Genomic DNA, 12895 nt, shown 5'->3' on the forward strand with positions numbered 1-12895 from the left:
TGACAGCTGAGCCAATGGCTGCCGTTCCCAGGGTAGATGAGTCAATGGCTGCCGTACCCATGACAGCTGAGTCGAATGCCGCCGTACCCATGGCAGATGAGTTAATCGCTGATAGACCCATGGTAGATGAGTCAATGGCTGATGGACGCATGGCAGATGGGTCAATGGCCACTGTACCCATGGTAGCTGAGTCAAAGGCTGCTGTACCCATGGCAGCTGAGTAAATGACTGCCTTTCCCACGGCAGATGAGTCAATGGCTGCCGTGCCCATGGCAGATGAGTCAATTGCTGAAGGACCCATAGCAGCTGAGTAAATGGCTTCCATACCCATAGCAGCTGGGTCAATGGCTGCCGTACCCATGACATCTGAGTCAATTGCTAACAGACCCATGGCAGCTGAGTAAATGGCTGCTGTACCCATGGCAGATGAGTCAATGGCTGATGAACCAATGGCAGTTGAGTCAACGGCTGCCGTTTCCATGGCAGCTGAGTCAATGGCTGATGGACCCATGGCAGATGAATCAATGGCTGCCGCGCCCATGGCAGCTGAGTCAAAGGCTGCCGTTTCCATGGCAGCTGAGTCAATGTCGGCCGTACCCATGACAGCTGAGTCAATGGCCGCCATACCCATGGCAGATGCGTCAACAGCTGCCGTTACCTCTACAGATGAGTCAATGACTGCCATACCCATGGCAGATGAGTCAATGTCCGCCATACCCATGGCAGATGAATCAACGGCTGCCTTTACCTCTGCAGATGAGTCAATGACTGCCGTACCCATGGCAGCTGAGTCAATGGCCGCCGTACCCATGGCAGATGAGTCAATGGCCGCTGTACCCATGGCAGCTGAGTCAATGGCCCCCATACCCACAGCAGATGAGTCAACGGCTGCCGTACCCATGGCAGCTGAGTCAATGGCCACCATACCCATGGCAGATGAGTCAACGGCTGCCGTTACCTCTGCAGATGAGTCAATGACTACCGTACCCATGGCAGATGAGTCAATGGCCGCCGTACCCATGGCAGCTGAGTCAATGGCCGCCATACCCACGGCAGATGAGTCAACGGCTGCCATTACCTCTGCATATGAGTCAATGACTGCCGTACCCATGGCAGATGAGTCAATGGCCACCGTACCCATGGCAGCTGAATCAATGGCTGCTGTACCCAAGGCAGCTGAGTCAATGGCCGCTGTACCCATGGCAACTGAGTCAATGGCCGTCATACCCACGGCAGATGAGTCAACGGCTGCCGTACCCACGGCAGCTGAGTCAACGGCTGCCGTACCCATGGCAGCTGAGTCAATCGCCGCCATACCCATGGCAGCTGAGTCAATTGCTAACAGACCTATGCCAGCTGAGTAAATGGCTGCTGTACCCATGGCAGATGAGTCAATGGCTGATGAACCCATGGCAGTTGAGTCAACGGCTGCCGTTCCCATGGCAGCTGAGTCAATGGCTGATGGACCCATGGCAGATGAGTCAATGGCTGCCGTGCCCATGGAAGCTGAGTCAAAGGCTGCCGTTTCCATGGCAGCTGAGTCAATGTCTGCCGTACCCATGACAGCTGAGTCAATGGCCGCCATACCCATGGCAGATGCGTCAACAGCTGCCGTTACCTCCACAGATGAGTCAATGACTGCCATACCCATGGCAGATGAGTCAATGGCCACCATACCCATGGCAGATGAGTCAACGGCTGCCGTTACCTCTACAGATGAGTCAATGACTACCGTACCCATGGCAGATGAGTCAATGGCCGCCGTACCCATGGCAGATGAGTCAATGGCCGCCATACCCATGGCAGATGAGTCAACGGCTGCCGTTACCTCTGCAAATGAGTCAATGACTGCCGTACCCATGGCACTGAGTCAATGGCCGCCGTACCCATGGCAGCTGAGTCAATGGCTGCTGTACCCATGGCAGATGAGTCAACGGCTGCCATTACCTCTGCATATGAGTCAATGACTGCCGTACCCATAGCAGATGAGTCAATGGCCACCGTACCCATGGCAGCTGAATCAATGGCTGCCATACCCAAGGCAGCTGAGTCAATGGCCGCTGTACCCATGGCAACTGAGTCAATGGCCGTCATACCCACGGCAGATGAGTCAACGGCTGCCGTACCCACGGCAGCTGAGTCAACGGCTGCCGTACCCATGGCAGCTGAGTCAATCGCCGCCATACCCATGGCAGCTGAGTCAATGGTTGACGGATCCATGGCAGCTGAGTCAATGTCTGCCGTACCCATGACAGCTGAGTCAATGGCCGCCATACCCATGGCAGATGCGTCAACAGCTGCCGTTACCTCCACAGATGAGTCAATGACTGCCATACCCATGGCAGATGAGTCAATGGCCACCATACCCATGGCAGATGAGTCAACGGCTGCCGTTACCTCTGCAGATGAGTCAATGACTACCGTACCCATGGCAGATGAGTCAATGGCCGCCGTACCCATGGCAGATGAGTCAATGGCCGCCATACCCATGGCAGATGAGTCAACGGCTGCCGTTACCTCTGCAAATGAGTCAATGACTGCCGTACCCATGGCACTGAGTCAATGGCCGCCGTACCCATGGCAGCTGAGTCAATGGCTGCTGTACCCATGGCAGATGAGTCAACGGCTGCCATTACCTCTGCATATGAGTCAATGACTGCCGTACCCATAGCAGATGAGTCAATGGCCACCGTACCCATGGCAGCTGAATCAATGGCTGCCATACCCAAGGCAGCTGAGTCAATGGCCGCTGTACCCATGGCAACTGAGTCAATGGCCGTCATACCCACGGCAGATGAGTCAACGGCTGCCGTACCCACGGCAGCTGAGTCAACGGCTGCCGTACCCATGGCAGCTGAGTCAATCGCCGCCATACCCATGGCAGCTGAGTCAATGGTTGACGGATCCATGGCAGCTGAGTCAATGTCTGCCGTACCCATGACAGCTGAGTCAATGGCCGCCATACCCATGGCAGATGCGTCAACAGCTGCCGTTACCTCCACAGATGAGTCAATGACTGCCATACCCATGGCAGATGAGTCAATGGCCACCATACCCATGGCAGATGAGTCAACGGCTGCCGTTACCTCTGCAGATGAGTCAATGACTACCGTACCCATGGCAGATGAGTCAATGGCCGCCGTACCCATGGCAGATGAGTCAATGGCCGCCATACCCATGGCAGATGAGTCAACGGCTGCCGTTACCTCTGCAAATGAGTCAATGACTGCCGTACCCATGGCACTGAGTCAATGGCCGCCGTACCCATGGCAGCTGAGTCAATGGCTGCTGTACCCATGGCAGATGAGTCAACGGCTGCCATTACCTCTGCATATGAGTCAATGACTGCCGTACCCATAGCAGATGAGTCAATGGCCACCGTACCCATGGCAGCTGAATCAATGGCTGCCATACCCAAGGCAGCTGAGTCAATGGCCGCTGTACCCATGGCAACTGAGTCAATGGCCGTCATACCCACGGCAGATGAGTCAACGGCTGCCGTACCCACGGCAGCTGAGTCAACGGCTGCCGTACCCATGGCAGCTGAGTCAATCGCCGCCATACCCATGGCAGCTGAGTCAACTGCTGCCGTTACCACTGCAGAGGAGTCAATGGATGTCAGAATCTTAGCAGGTGAGTCAATGGTTGCTGTTCCCATGGCAGCTGAGAAGTCGCTTGATGCTACCTTGCCCCTCGCCGGTACGGCATGACTCGCTAGGTCCTTGCCTGAGGACAGTCTGGTTTCGGACTGCGTGAGTGACTTGTTTAAAAGTCTGGTTGCAGCCATGTTTTTCAGAGCCTTGTGGGTGATAGCGGGTTTAGGGTTAGACTGTTGCTGGGGAGATGGAATTCCAGCCTTTGTTTCATTTTAGGAGCTGCCCTGCCTCTTCCAGAGCTCTAATTATACAGATGTTGCTCCTCAGGGGGGACGACGCTGCTCTTGCGGTGATGACTGGGAGCCCAGATCAACTTTCAAAGCAGAAACAATCTTCAAAGCAGGTGCTATTTATAACTCGGAGGGATCAATGGTGAGACATGTTTATATCCGCATTACAGGGCGGGCAACCCTACATTCACGAGTCACTTGCATATTTCAAACGGGGGAACCACATAACAAGAGGTAGTTATATTATCCGCCTGGTACTTTTTTTTATATTTCCTTGCATTAATAGCGCCTCAGCCACCTCCGCCATCTGCACAGAGGCTGCTAGAGTGCGGTCTGGGCGGGCCTCCGGGTCCTGTGCAAACAAACACTGCTGAGGCGTCTTTTCCAAAATTACAGACTCCAAAGCCACCCCTCACGAATTTCAACCTGTATTTAATAGCTCACTGACTCCCGACATATGTTCGAGCTGGCTTGGTTTATTATTCAGTCTCACTCAGCAGATTCGGGTGTAAATGCTTCAAAGTGGAATGTGTTGTTTTTGAAAGGTATTCGAATAAGATAGAAATGTTGTCGTTTACGTTTGGAGTCCATGTGGGTTCACTTACAAGCCTCTTGCGCCGCCGGTACGGCACTCTTTCCCATTACAAAAGTGACGCACTGGTGGCGTAAGCGGCTTGTAAGTAAGCCCCCATGGGACAGATTCACTAGCCCCTTGCGACATCTTTACGTCACAGTTGCATTACTTCTGTGACGCAGCGTCATCGTAAACAATGCACCACTATGCAACATATTTACAATGTGGCGCATCTAATGAGATGTGTCACATTGTAAAGCCCTGCGCTACATTATACCTGCATCAGGTATGCAGGGTAGGAGTTCCGTCGCAAGGAAGCCCCGTAAAAGTGACGCAGTGAAATCTACAAGATTTAACTGGGTCACTTTAACGTCCCCGCTGCGTCAAAACCTTACACCTACTTGTAGCAGGCATAAGGAGTGATGCATAATTGCAAGTATTGGCCGCCCCTGAGCAGTGCTGGATTTGCGTTGCGCTTGCGTCAAGAATCCAACACTGCATCACCTATACGCTGACAGATGCATCACACATCTGTCTATCCTTGTGCCACGGTACACAACATTGTAAATGTGGCACATCCATGGCGGGGTAAGGGGTTTCTAACGTCACGCAACATAACTAGCGCATCTCTCCTGATATGCAGGGATGCACCAGTTTTTGTAAATCTGTTCCTATCTGTATCTCTGTGCAGCCATTTTGAAATGTAAATGTTCCTATTTTACAGGTCATGTTTCTTTTGCTCACCTCGTGTTAACCGATGGTTGGCGTTGAATCCACCTCTTACCTTTTCACAGTTTCACTCCTTTTTATCTCCCGAAAGAGCTTCGAAGTGGCTGAAAACGTCATGCATCATTTTTCAAAAAATAATTCATAAGTATAAAAAATTAATACATTGTATAGTTTGTGTTTGGGACTTATGGAGGGCAAATTTAATGAACAAATGGTTGCCTCACAGACAGCCAAAATATTTGGAGACGCCATCACCATCAAGACCAGGGATCTGACAGAAAGGGATAACCAACGTCTGCGTCTGGGGTAGGGACTGAACTGAGGGTCCAGGGGAGACTGGGACTGAGCTGTCATTTCCAGACCCCATCACCCCCCTCTGTAGAATCCCCTCTCTTTCCGGATTGGACCTGGCAAAGCCACGCCCACTCAGGTAACTCTTCACCCTCGGTGCTGCTCTGGACCTTCTACAATACAGGCTGAGTAAGAAGGTCTATATGAGTGTGGAGCCAAATTCAGGCTTCCGGCGTAGAAGGAATGTGCGTCTAGGAGCTGAACCAGGAGGTGTGGAGGGAATGTGCGTCTAGGCGCTGAACCAGGCGGCGTGGAAGGAATGTGCGTCTAGGAGCTGAATCAGGAGGTGTGGAAAGAATGTGCATCTAGGCACTGAACCAGGAGGTGTGGAAGGAATGTGTGTCTAGGCCCTGAACCAGGAGGGGAGGAAGGAATGTGTGTCTAGGCCCTGAACCAGGAGATGAGGAAGGAATGTGTGTCTAGGAGCTGAACCAGGAGTGTGGAAAGAATGTGCATCTAGGCACTGAACCAGGAGGTGTGGAAGGAATGTGTGTCTAGGCCCTGAATCAGGAGGTGTGAAAGGAATGTGTGTCTAGGCGTTGAACCAGGCGGCATGGAAGGAATGTGCTTTTAGGCACTGAACCAGGAGATGTGGAAGGAATGTGCATCTAGGAGCTGAACCAGGAGGTGTGTAAGGAATGTGCGGGTAGGCACTGGATCAAGCGATGTGGAAGGAATGTGCGTCTAGGCGCTGAACTAGGTGCTGTGGAAGGAATGTGCGGGTAGGCACTGAACCAGACACTGTGGAAGGAATGTGCGTCTAGGCACTGAGCATAGCACTGTGGAAGGAATGTGCATCTAGGTGCTGATCCAGGCGGCAAGGAAGGAATGTGCATCTAGGTGCTAAACCAGGAGGTTTGGAAGGCATGTGCGTCCAGGCACTGAACCAGGCGCTGTGGAAGGAATGTGCGTCTAGGCACTGAACCAGGCTCTATGTAGAGACTGTGCGGGTAGGCGCTAAACCAGGCGCTGTGGAAGGAATGTGCAGGTAGGCACTGAACAAGGCACTGTGGAAGGAATGTGCGGAAAGGCGCTGAACCAGGCGCTGTGGAAAGAATGTGTGGGTAGGCACTGAACCAGGAGCTGTGGAAGTAATGGTGCGGATAGGCGCTGAACCAGATGCTGTGGAAGGAATGTGCGGGTAGGTGCTGAACCAGGCACTGTGGAAGGGATGTGCCTCCAGGCGCTGTGGAAGGAATGTATGTCTAGGTGCTGAGCCGGGTACTGTGGAAGGAATGTGCGGGTAGGCGCTGAACCAGGCGATGTGGAAGGGATGTGTGTGCAGGCGCTGTGGAAGGAATGTATGTCCAAGCACTGCACCAGGTGCTGTGGAAGGAATGTGTGTGTAGGCGCCTAATCAATCAATGTGGAACGAATGTGCGTCTAGGCACTGAGCCAGGCTCTGTGGAAAGACTGTGCGGGTAGGCGCTAAACTAGGGGCTGTGGAAGGAATTTGCGGGTAGGCACTGAACCAGGCTGTTGAAGGAATGTGCAGGTAGGTGCTGAACCAGGCGCTGTGGAAGGAATGTCGGGTAGGTGCTAAACCAGGCGCTGTGGAAGGGTTATGCTTCCAGGCATTGTGGAAGGAATGTGCATCTAGGCGCTGAACCAGATGCTGTGTAAGGAATGTGCGAGTAGGCGCTGAACCAGGTGATGTGGAAGGGATATGCGTCCAGGTGCTGTGGAAGGAATGTGCATCTAGGCGCTGAACCAGATGGTGTGGAAGGAATGTGCGAGTAGGCGCGGAACCAGGTGATGTGGAAGGGATATGCGTCCAGGCGCTGTGGAAAGAATGTGCATCTAGGCGCTGAACTAGGTGGTGTAAAAGGAATGTGCATCTAGGCGTGGATTAAGCGTCCATGACCTCAGGTGAAGTCAAAGCACTTATGAGTCCTGGTTCACCATGGCTCCCAAGCTGATTTCAGAAGGGGGCTTTTTTGAGTCCTCGTGCCAAAACAAGGCTGTTAAGATAGCTTCGATAGAAGGAGGTCATCGGATGTTTGGTGCTAAACCCGACCGTCAGGCGAGTTGGTAACTAGGTAACCTGTTTCAACACTGATGGCTAGACAAAGACTGACAGAAAAGCCTGTCACAAGATAAGGCCAGGCACTTCCATAATATAAATATTTATATTTCAATGGTACACTACCAAAAGAGCCTTGCGTTCACTAGGAGGTAAACTAGTGATCGTACCCCCCATTAAGAAAGCTACGTGTGGTGGGAGGAGTTTCATCACGTGTGCGGCAAAGGCCTGGAATGACCTCCCTTGTAATCTTAGGAACACCAATGACCCCCTTGTATTCAGAAATGAACTAAAAACCTGGCTTTTTAACTTATAGAATCTCCTTAAGTTTTTGAACTCAGAGAGGTAGCACTCAGACCCAGGACACCCCCAGGTAACCGCTGAGCGTTAGAAAGTTATATAACATAATAACATAAGACTTGGTAAGACAGGAGCTGTAGGGAGTTGCCTGGTGGTGGGGACAAATTACCAAAAATTACCCATACAATGGGATTTTTATCTGTACAGGGCTTGCCTTAAGCATCCAAAACCCTCACAGCGTTCCTATCTTGGGGTGTAAGAGAACAGGTGCAGTCAGTCCCCAGACAGGCTCAATGACGCCCAGCGTCCCAGAGTATAAGACATTAAACGTAACTGTGGAAGTTGAGAGCGCCTCCTCTTCAACCAATGAATGGAGGACCAGAGAACCCCAAACCTTGGACGGTTCAACGCCGGAACTCCGCTGCCACCTCCTACAGTGCATTCCAGCTGATGCCTCACACAGGAAGTCCCGCCTTCACCTCTATATGGCCTACCACTCATGGACTTCCTGGCTGCCATTTTCTCCATGCCTGCCATGGTGGATCATTTGAGGTGTATTTATGCCAACCCTGTGTCCCTTTTGCACCACGTACAGTGGTACATGCGTGACGCAGGGCTCTCATAAAGATTTATGAAGTCACACAAAGCCACCCTACGTGGCTTTGAGTCACCTCATAAGCCATGAGTAAGGCGACGCAGCGTAAATCTCTGATTCACATTGCTCTGCGCTCCGGAGGCGTTCAATGGGCGTTGGTGTGGGTTTTCCCATGCAACACCCTTGGAATTTGACGCTGCCCCAGATTTACAAACTGAGGTAAACCTGGGGAATCATCAAATCCGTACGCCTCCCCAGGTGAGGAGTAACGAGGAGAAATATGTGTGTTTCTCCTCGTTTTCCCTCTTTCCATGTGTGCGACATTCTGCAGCACGCATCGAAAGAGTAAAAGGCCTTGTAGGGTTGGTTTTGTGCAGGAAGATGCCCCTTCCTGCACAAACAATCCTGCCTGCAACAGAGGCACCATTGTGCAAGGGTGCCTGCATTGGTGCTCGGCTGCCAGAACTGCACCAGTGCAGGCAGAAAGTACAGGAATCCCCATATTACGGTGCATTTCAGCCCTTTCCCTTTGGTGTAGGGTAGCGCCGAAGAGCACCTTGCAGTGCCGCCCTACGGCAAAGTGCCATAAATTATCAAAACAATAAGTGCCAAGGCCCTCTGGAGGTCACCCCAGCTTGCACCACCCAATGTCACTGCTGTCGCTGTCAATGACAGTACCAACAAAACCGCTAACCAGCACACTGCTACAAGTGTGACATTTCAGAATGTTCGAGGCCCCCAAAGCTATAAGAATGCCTAGGGAGGCAGGTATTGGTTGTTTTAATGTCTATTTGATTAAAAAACAACTTGTTGTGGCCATCTCTCTATTACACAGCAGCGCCACCATGTGGTAGCTGTCTAAGTCCTAGTGTTGTTTATTAAGTGCCAGTGCTGAGCACCGGAAACCACCGGCTCAAATTAAGCACTTGGTGGAATGAGACCCTTGGTTCCGAACTGTCTCTCTGATCTAATGAGACTGTGCCTCTCTGTGTGACACCTCACTTATAAAGGACCTGAACTTCCACCTCTCTGGTGGCTCCTCCTGCCGAGGCGATGGACTCACAAGTTTGCTGCGACAATCCCAACTTGGGGTCCATCAGTTTCAGAAGAGGAAAGAGAGCGTTGATCCTCTGCTCCCGCCTCCCAGCTGCTCCCATTCGCCGCCCCGCTCCCGCCTCCCAGCTGCTCCTCCCTCCCACTGGACCTTATAGGGAGGAGTTAACGCAGTGGTGTGCAGTGACCTCCGACCCTCTGGGCCGGTCACACCACCACGCACCGCGCACACTCCCCGTGAGAGTGCCCAGGCTGCCCGATACCGTCGCTGCCCGCAGCTGTGCTCCTGACCACTGGTGTGGTCTCAGCCTCCGTAGCGCAGCGCCGCTTTTCGCCTGCTGACTGTTTGTTTCCCCCCTGTTGCCCGTATCGTGACCAGCCACTGTCTCCTGTGATTTCCAGTTTTGTTTCCCCCTGACTGTTGTTGTATCCTCTGTTGCCCTTACTGTGCCCAGCCATTGTCCTGTTTTTGGTTGCCCGCTGTTTTCCCTCTTGCTGTGCCCCCGCAGCGTTTCTCGCCACCTCCCCGCTCCCCGCCGCTGCTCCCCTGCGGCCCCGCCCCCTTCCACCTGGGACCCTTCCCATTCGCCACCCCGCTCCCGCCTCCCAGCTGCTCCTCCTTCCCACTGGACCTTATAGGGAGGAGTGCACGCAGTGGTGTGCAGTGACCTCTGACCCCCCGGGCCGGTCACACCACCACGCACCGCGCACACTCCCCGTGAGAGTGCCCAGGCTGCCCCGATAACGCCGCTGCCCGCAGCTGTGCTCCTGACCACTGGTGTGGTCTCAGCCTCCGTAGCGCAGTGTCGCTTTTTGCCGGCTGACTGTTTGTTTCCCCCCTGTTGCACGTATCTTGACCAGCCACTGTCTCCTGTGATTTCCAGTTTTGTTTCCCCCTGACTGTTGTTGTATCCTCTGTTGCCCTTACTGTGCCCAGCCATTGTCCTGTCTTTGGTTGCCCGCTGTTTTCCCTCTTGCTGTCCCCCCGCCGCGTTTCCCGCCACCGCTCCCCTGCGGCCCCGCCCCCTTCCACCTGGTACCCTTCCCATTCGCCGCCCCGCTCCCGCCTCCCAGCTGCTCCTCCCTCGCTCCGCACCCCCCCACTCTCCTCATATGGCAGAGCGGCAAACGCGCAGCGTTGACGCGCAACGGGCGCGTATAATCATGAGGATTGGGGAGGCAGAGTGAGAATCCTTTCAGTCTCCGTAGATAACTTTCATAATCAGAAGGGGGAAAGGATCACTTGTCCTGCTTAAACCTTGGGTTCACAAGTCAAGGAACTGGTATCTCCCAAACAAATATGACTCTCATACACGTGTATATTGATAGTCTCTCTTTAGCGGTATATACTGGGTCCCCGCTTTTCTACACGTGCGTGCGTAATCATTGAGTCATTTTTTGTCTTGTGCACCCTCCACCAGGAGGTTTGCCTTAGGGTTTAAGGCAGTAGTGATCGTGGAAAGTGGGGGGTAGTGGTGTGATTATTAAAAATCCGGACAACCAGACAAAAACAATTTAATAGGTCTGGGTTCGGACTAAATCTAAAAATTGCTGATGCACTTTGCGAATTGGTAAGGGATTCTAGTGCATTATATAGGATATTGTTAAAAAGAGGTCAACATGTTTCAGCCTTTGGTAGTCAACAGATCTATAGGCTTTCGTCAGGACCAATGGGGGTTAGTGAATGGTGAAAAAACTGTGAGAAGAATAAAGGGTTATTGACCTGATTCTTCGTGACTTTAAGGTTTCATTGTACCTGCAAAAATAGAAAACACGCACACAGACAACGACAAACAGGGAGATAGGGTATGGAGAAACACATAATTATGTACAATAGTACTTTAGTTTTTTGTAAGGAACTAGAAAATGGCAATACTTCCCGTCATACTCATTTCGGGCGTCAACTCTTCCATTCTCATGCTTCGGTTCGACTTATATTGAGGTGCCCATAGTTCTGACAATAATACTGTAGTGAGGTGCCCATAGTTCTGACAATATCACTGTGCGTGATCTATAGTGGAATATTCTATACAGTGAGGCCGTTTTGTGTTTTTATCTAAAGGCACTGCAGACATTGCGATTATGCCAAATATTCTGAGTGTGTGGTTTTTAGGAATATAAGCATGCTTATAGTGCCAAAGAGGTTTTCCACGAGTCGCTAGTTTAACGTGGTGGTGCGTAACTGCGTTCATACTGAATATGCTGTGCGCGCTCTTATTAAAAAAAGCAAACCTTGTCTTATTTTGGAAATTGCTCCCTCGGGGATTGGGGCTGATCGAGAGAGGCCTTACTAAAGAGGTATCAAAAGGAAGGAGTTATCGAGTGCGCTTTCTTACTTACGGTTTTCCGTATGGTGGATGCGCCTAGATTTACCCAATACCTTAGTGCCTTCTTACTCGGTCCTGGCAGCATGTGCTGACTCTGCCTGTCCTCACCCGGAACTACAGCGTAATGCGGTTCCGGGTCGATTTTTACTCCATGGCGGTAGAAATGAAAGAAATACTTCAACAAGTGGTGTAGAAGGTTTCTTTTTAAAACTACACTTACCATTCTATTAGTAGTTTAAAAATGAGGAGTGCAAATCGGTATTTTTAAGCAATTCATAAGAGAAAAGGGTTTTTTTGTGTATATAAAGAAAACAGTAATATTTTGTTTTCATTTGTCAGATCTAATGAGGGAGGCTAGAGTGGGCGCATATATTGTTGCACATAAGGGAGAATGCAGTGGTTTTATTTTCGTGGGTCGTTTTTGACTGCAGTGATGGGCTTGGTTTTTGAGATCACTTGTATAGTGCATATTTGGTGATCACTAGAGATAAACAGAGATATTAGGCCGTTGGGGTACCGTACTTATGGTAGATTACTGGGAGTTGAAGTCTCAGATCATCTGTTGAGAGATAACCATGGAACAGAGTCGTTCAGGCCTAGGGTATCTGTTTTTAGCCTATGAACCCAACGTTGGTCCTTCTCGAACAGTATGTTTTCTGAGTTTCTGTCGATTGTCTCTAGGCTTTCCAGGATCACCCAATGGAGATCATTGGCAGTGTGTTGTTTTTCTTTATAGTGTGATGACATCTTTGTTGTACTTTTCTGACAGTTAACATTACTCCTGTGTTCACAGAGTCTTTGTTTTGCTTTTCGGCATGTCATCCCAATATATCTCATATTGCAAGGGCATGTGATCATATACACCACATGACTAGTATTGCAGTTGGTGTGTTTTTTCAATTTCCATACCAAGTTTGGAAGTAATTGCAACTCTTTTGTTGGTTTTGTTGTAGCACAGACTATGCAGGAACCACAAGGGTAGTGTCCAGTAATTGGAGGGTTATTCCATAAGCCTGGTTGTTGTTTCTTTTTTCTCGGTGGAGGTCTGGTATGGACC

This window comes from Lissotriton vulgaris, chromosome 1_1 (genome assembly GCF_964263255.1).
Source record: "Lissotriton vulgaris chromosome 1_1, aLisVul1.2, whole genome shotgun sequence".
Classification (NCBI taxonomy): domain Eukaryota; kingdom Metazoa; phylum Chordata; class Amphibia; order Caudata; family Salamandridae; genus Lissotriton; species Lissotriton vulgaris.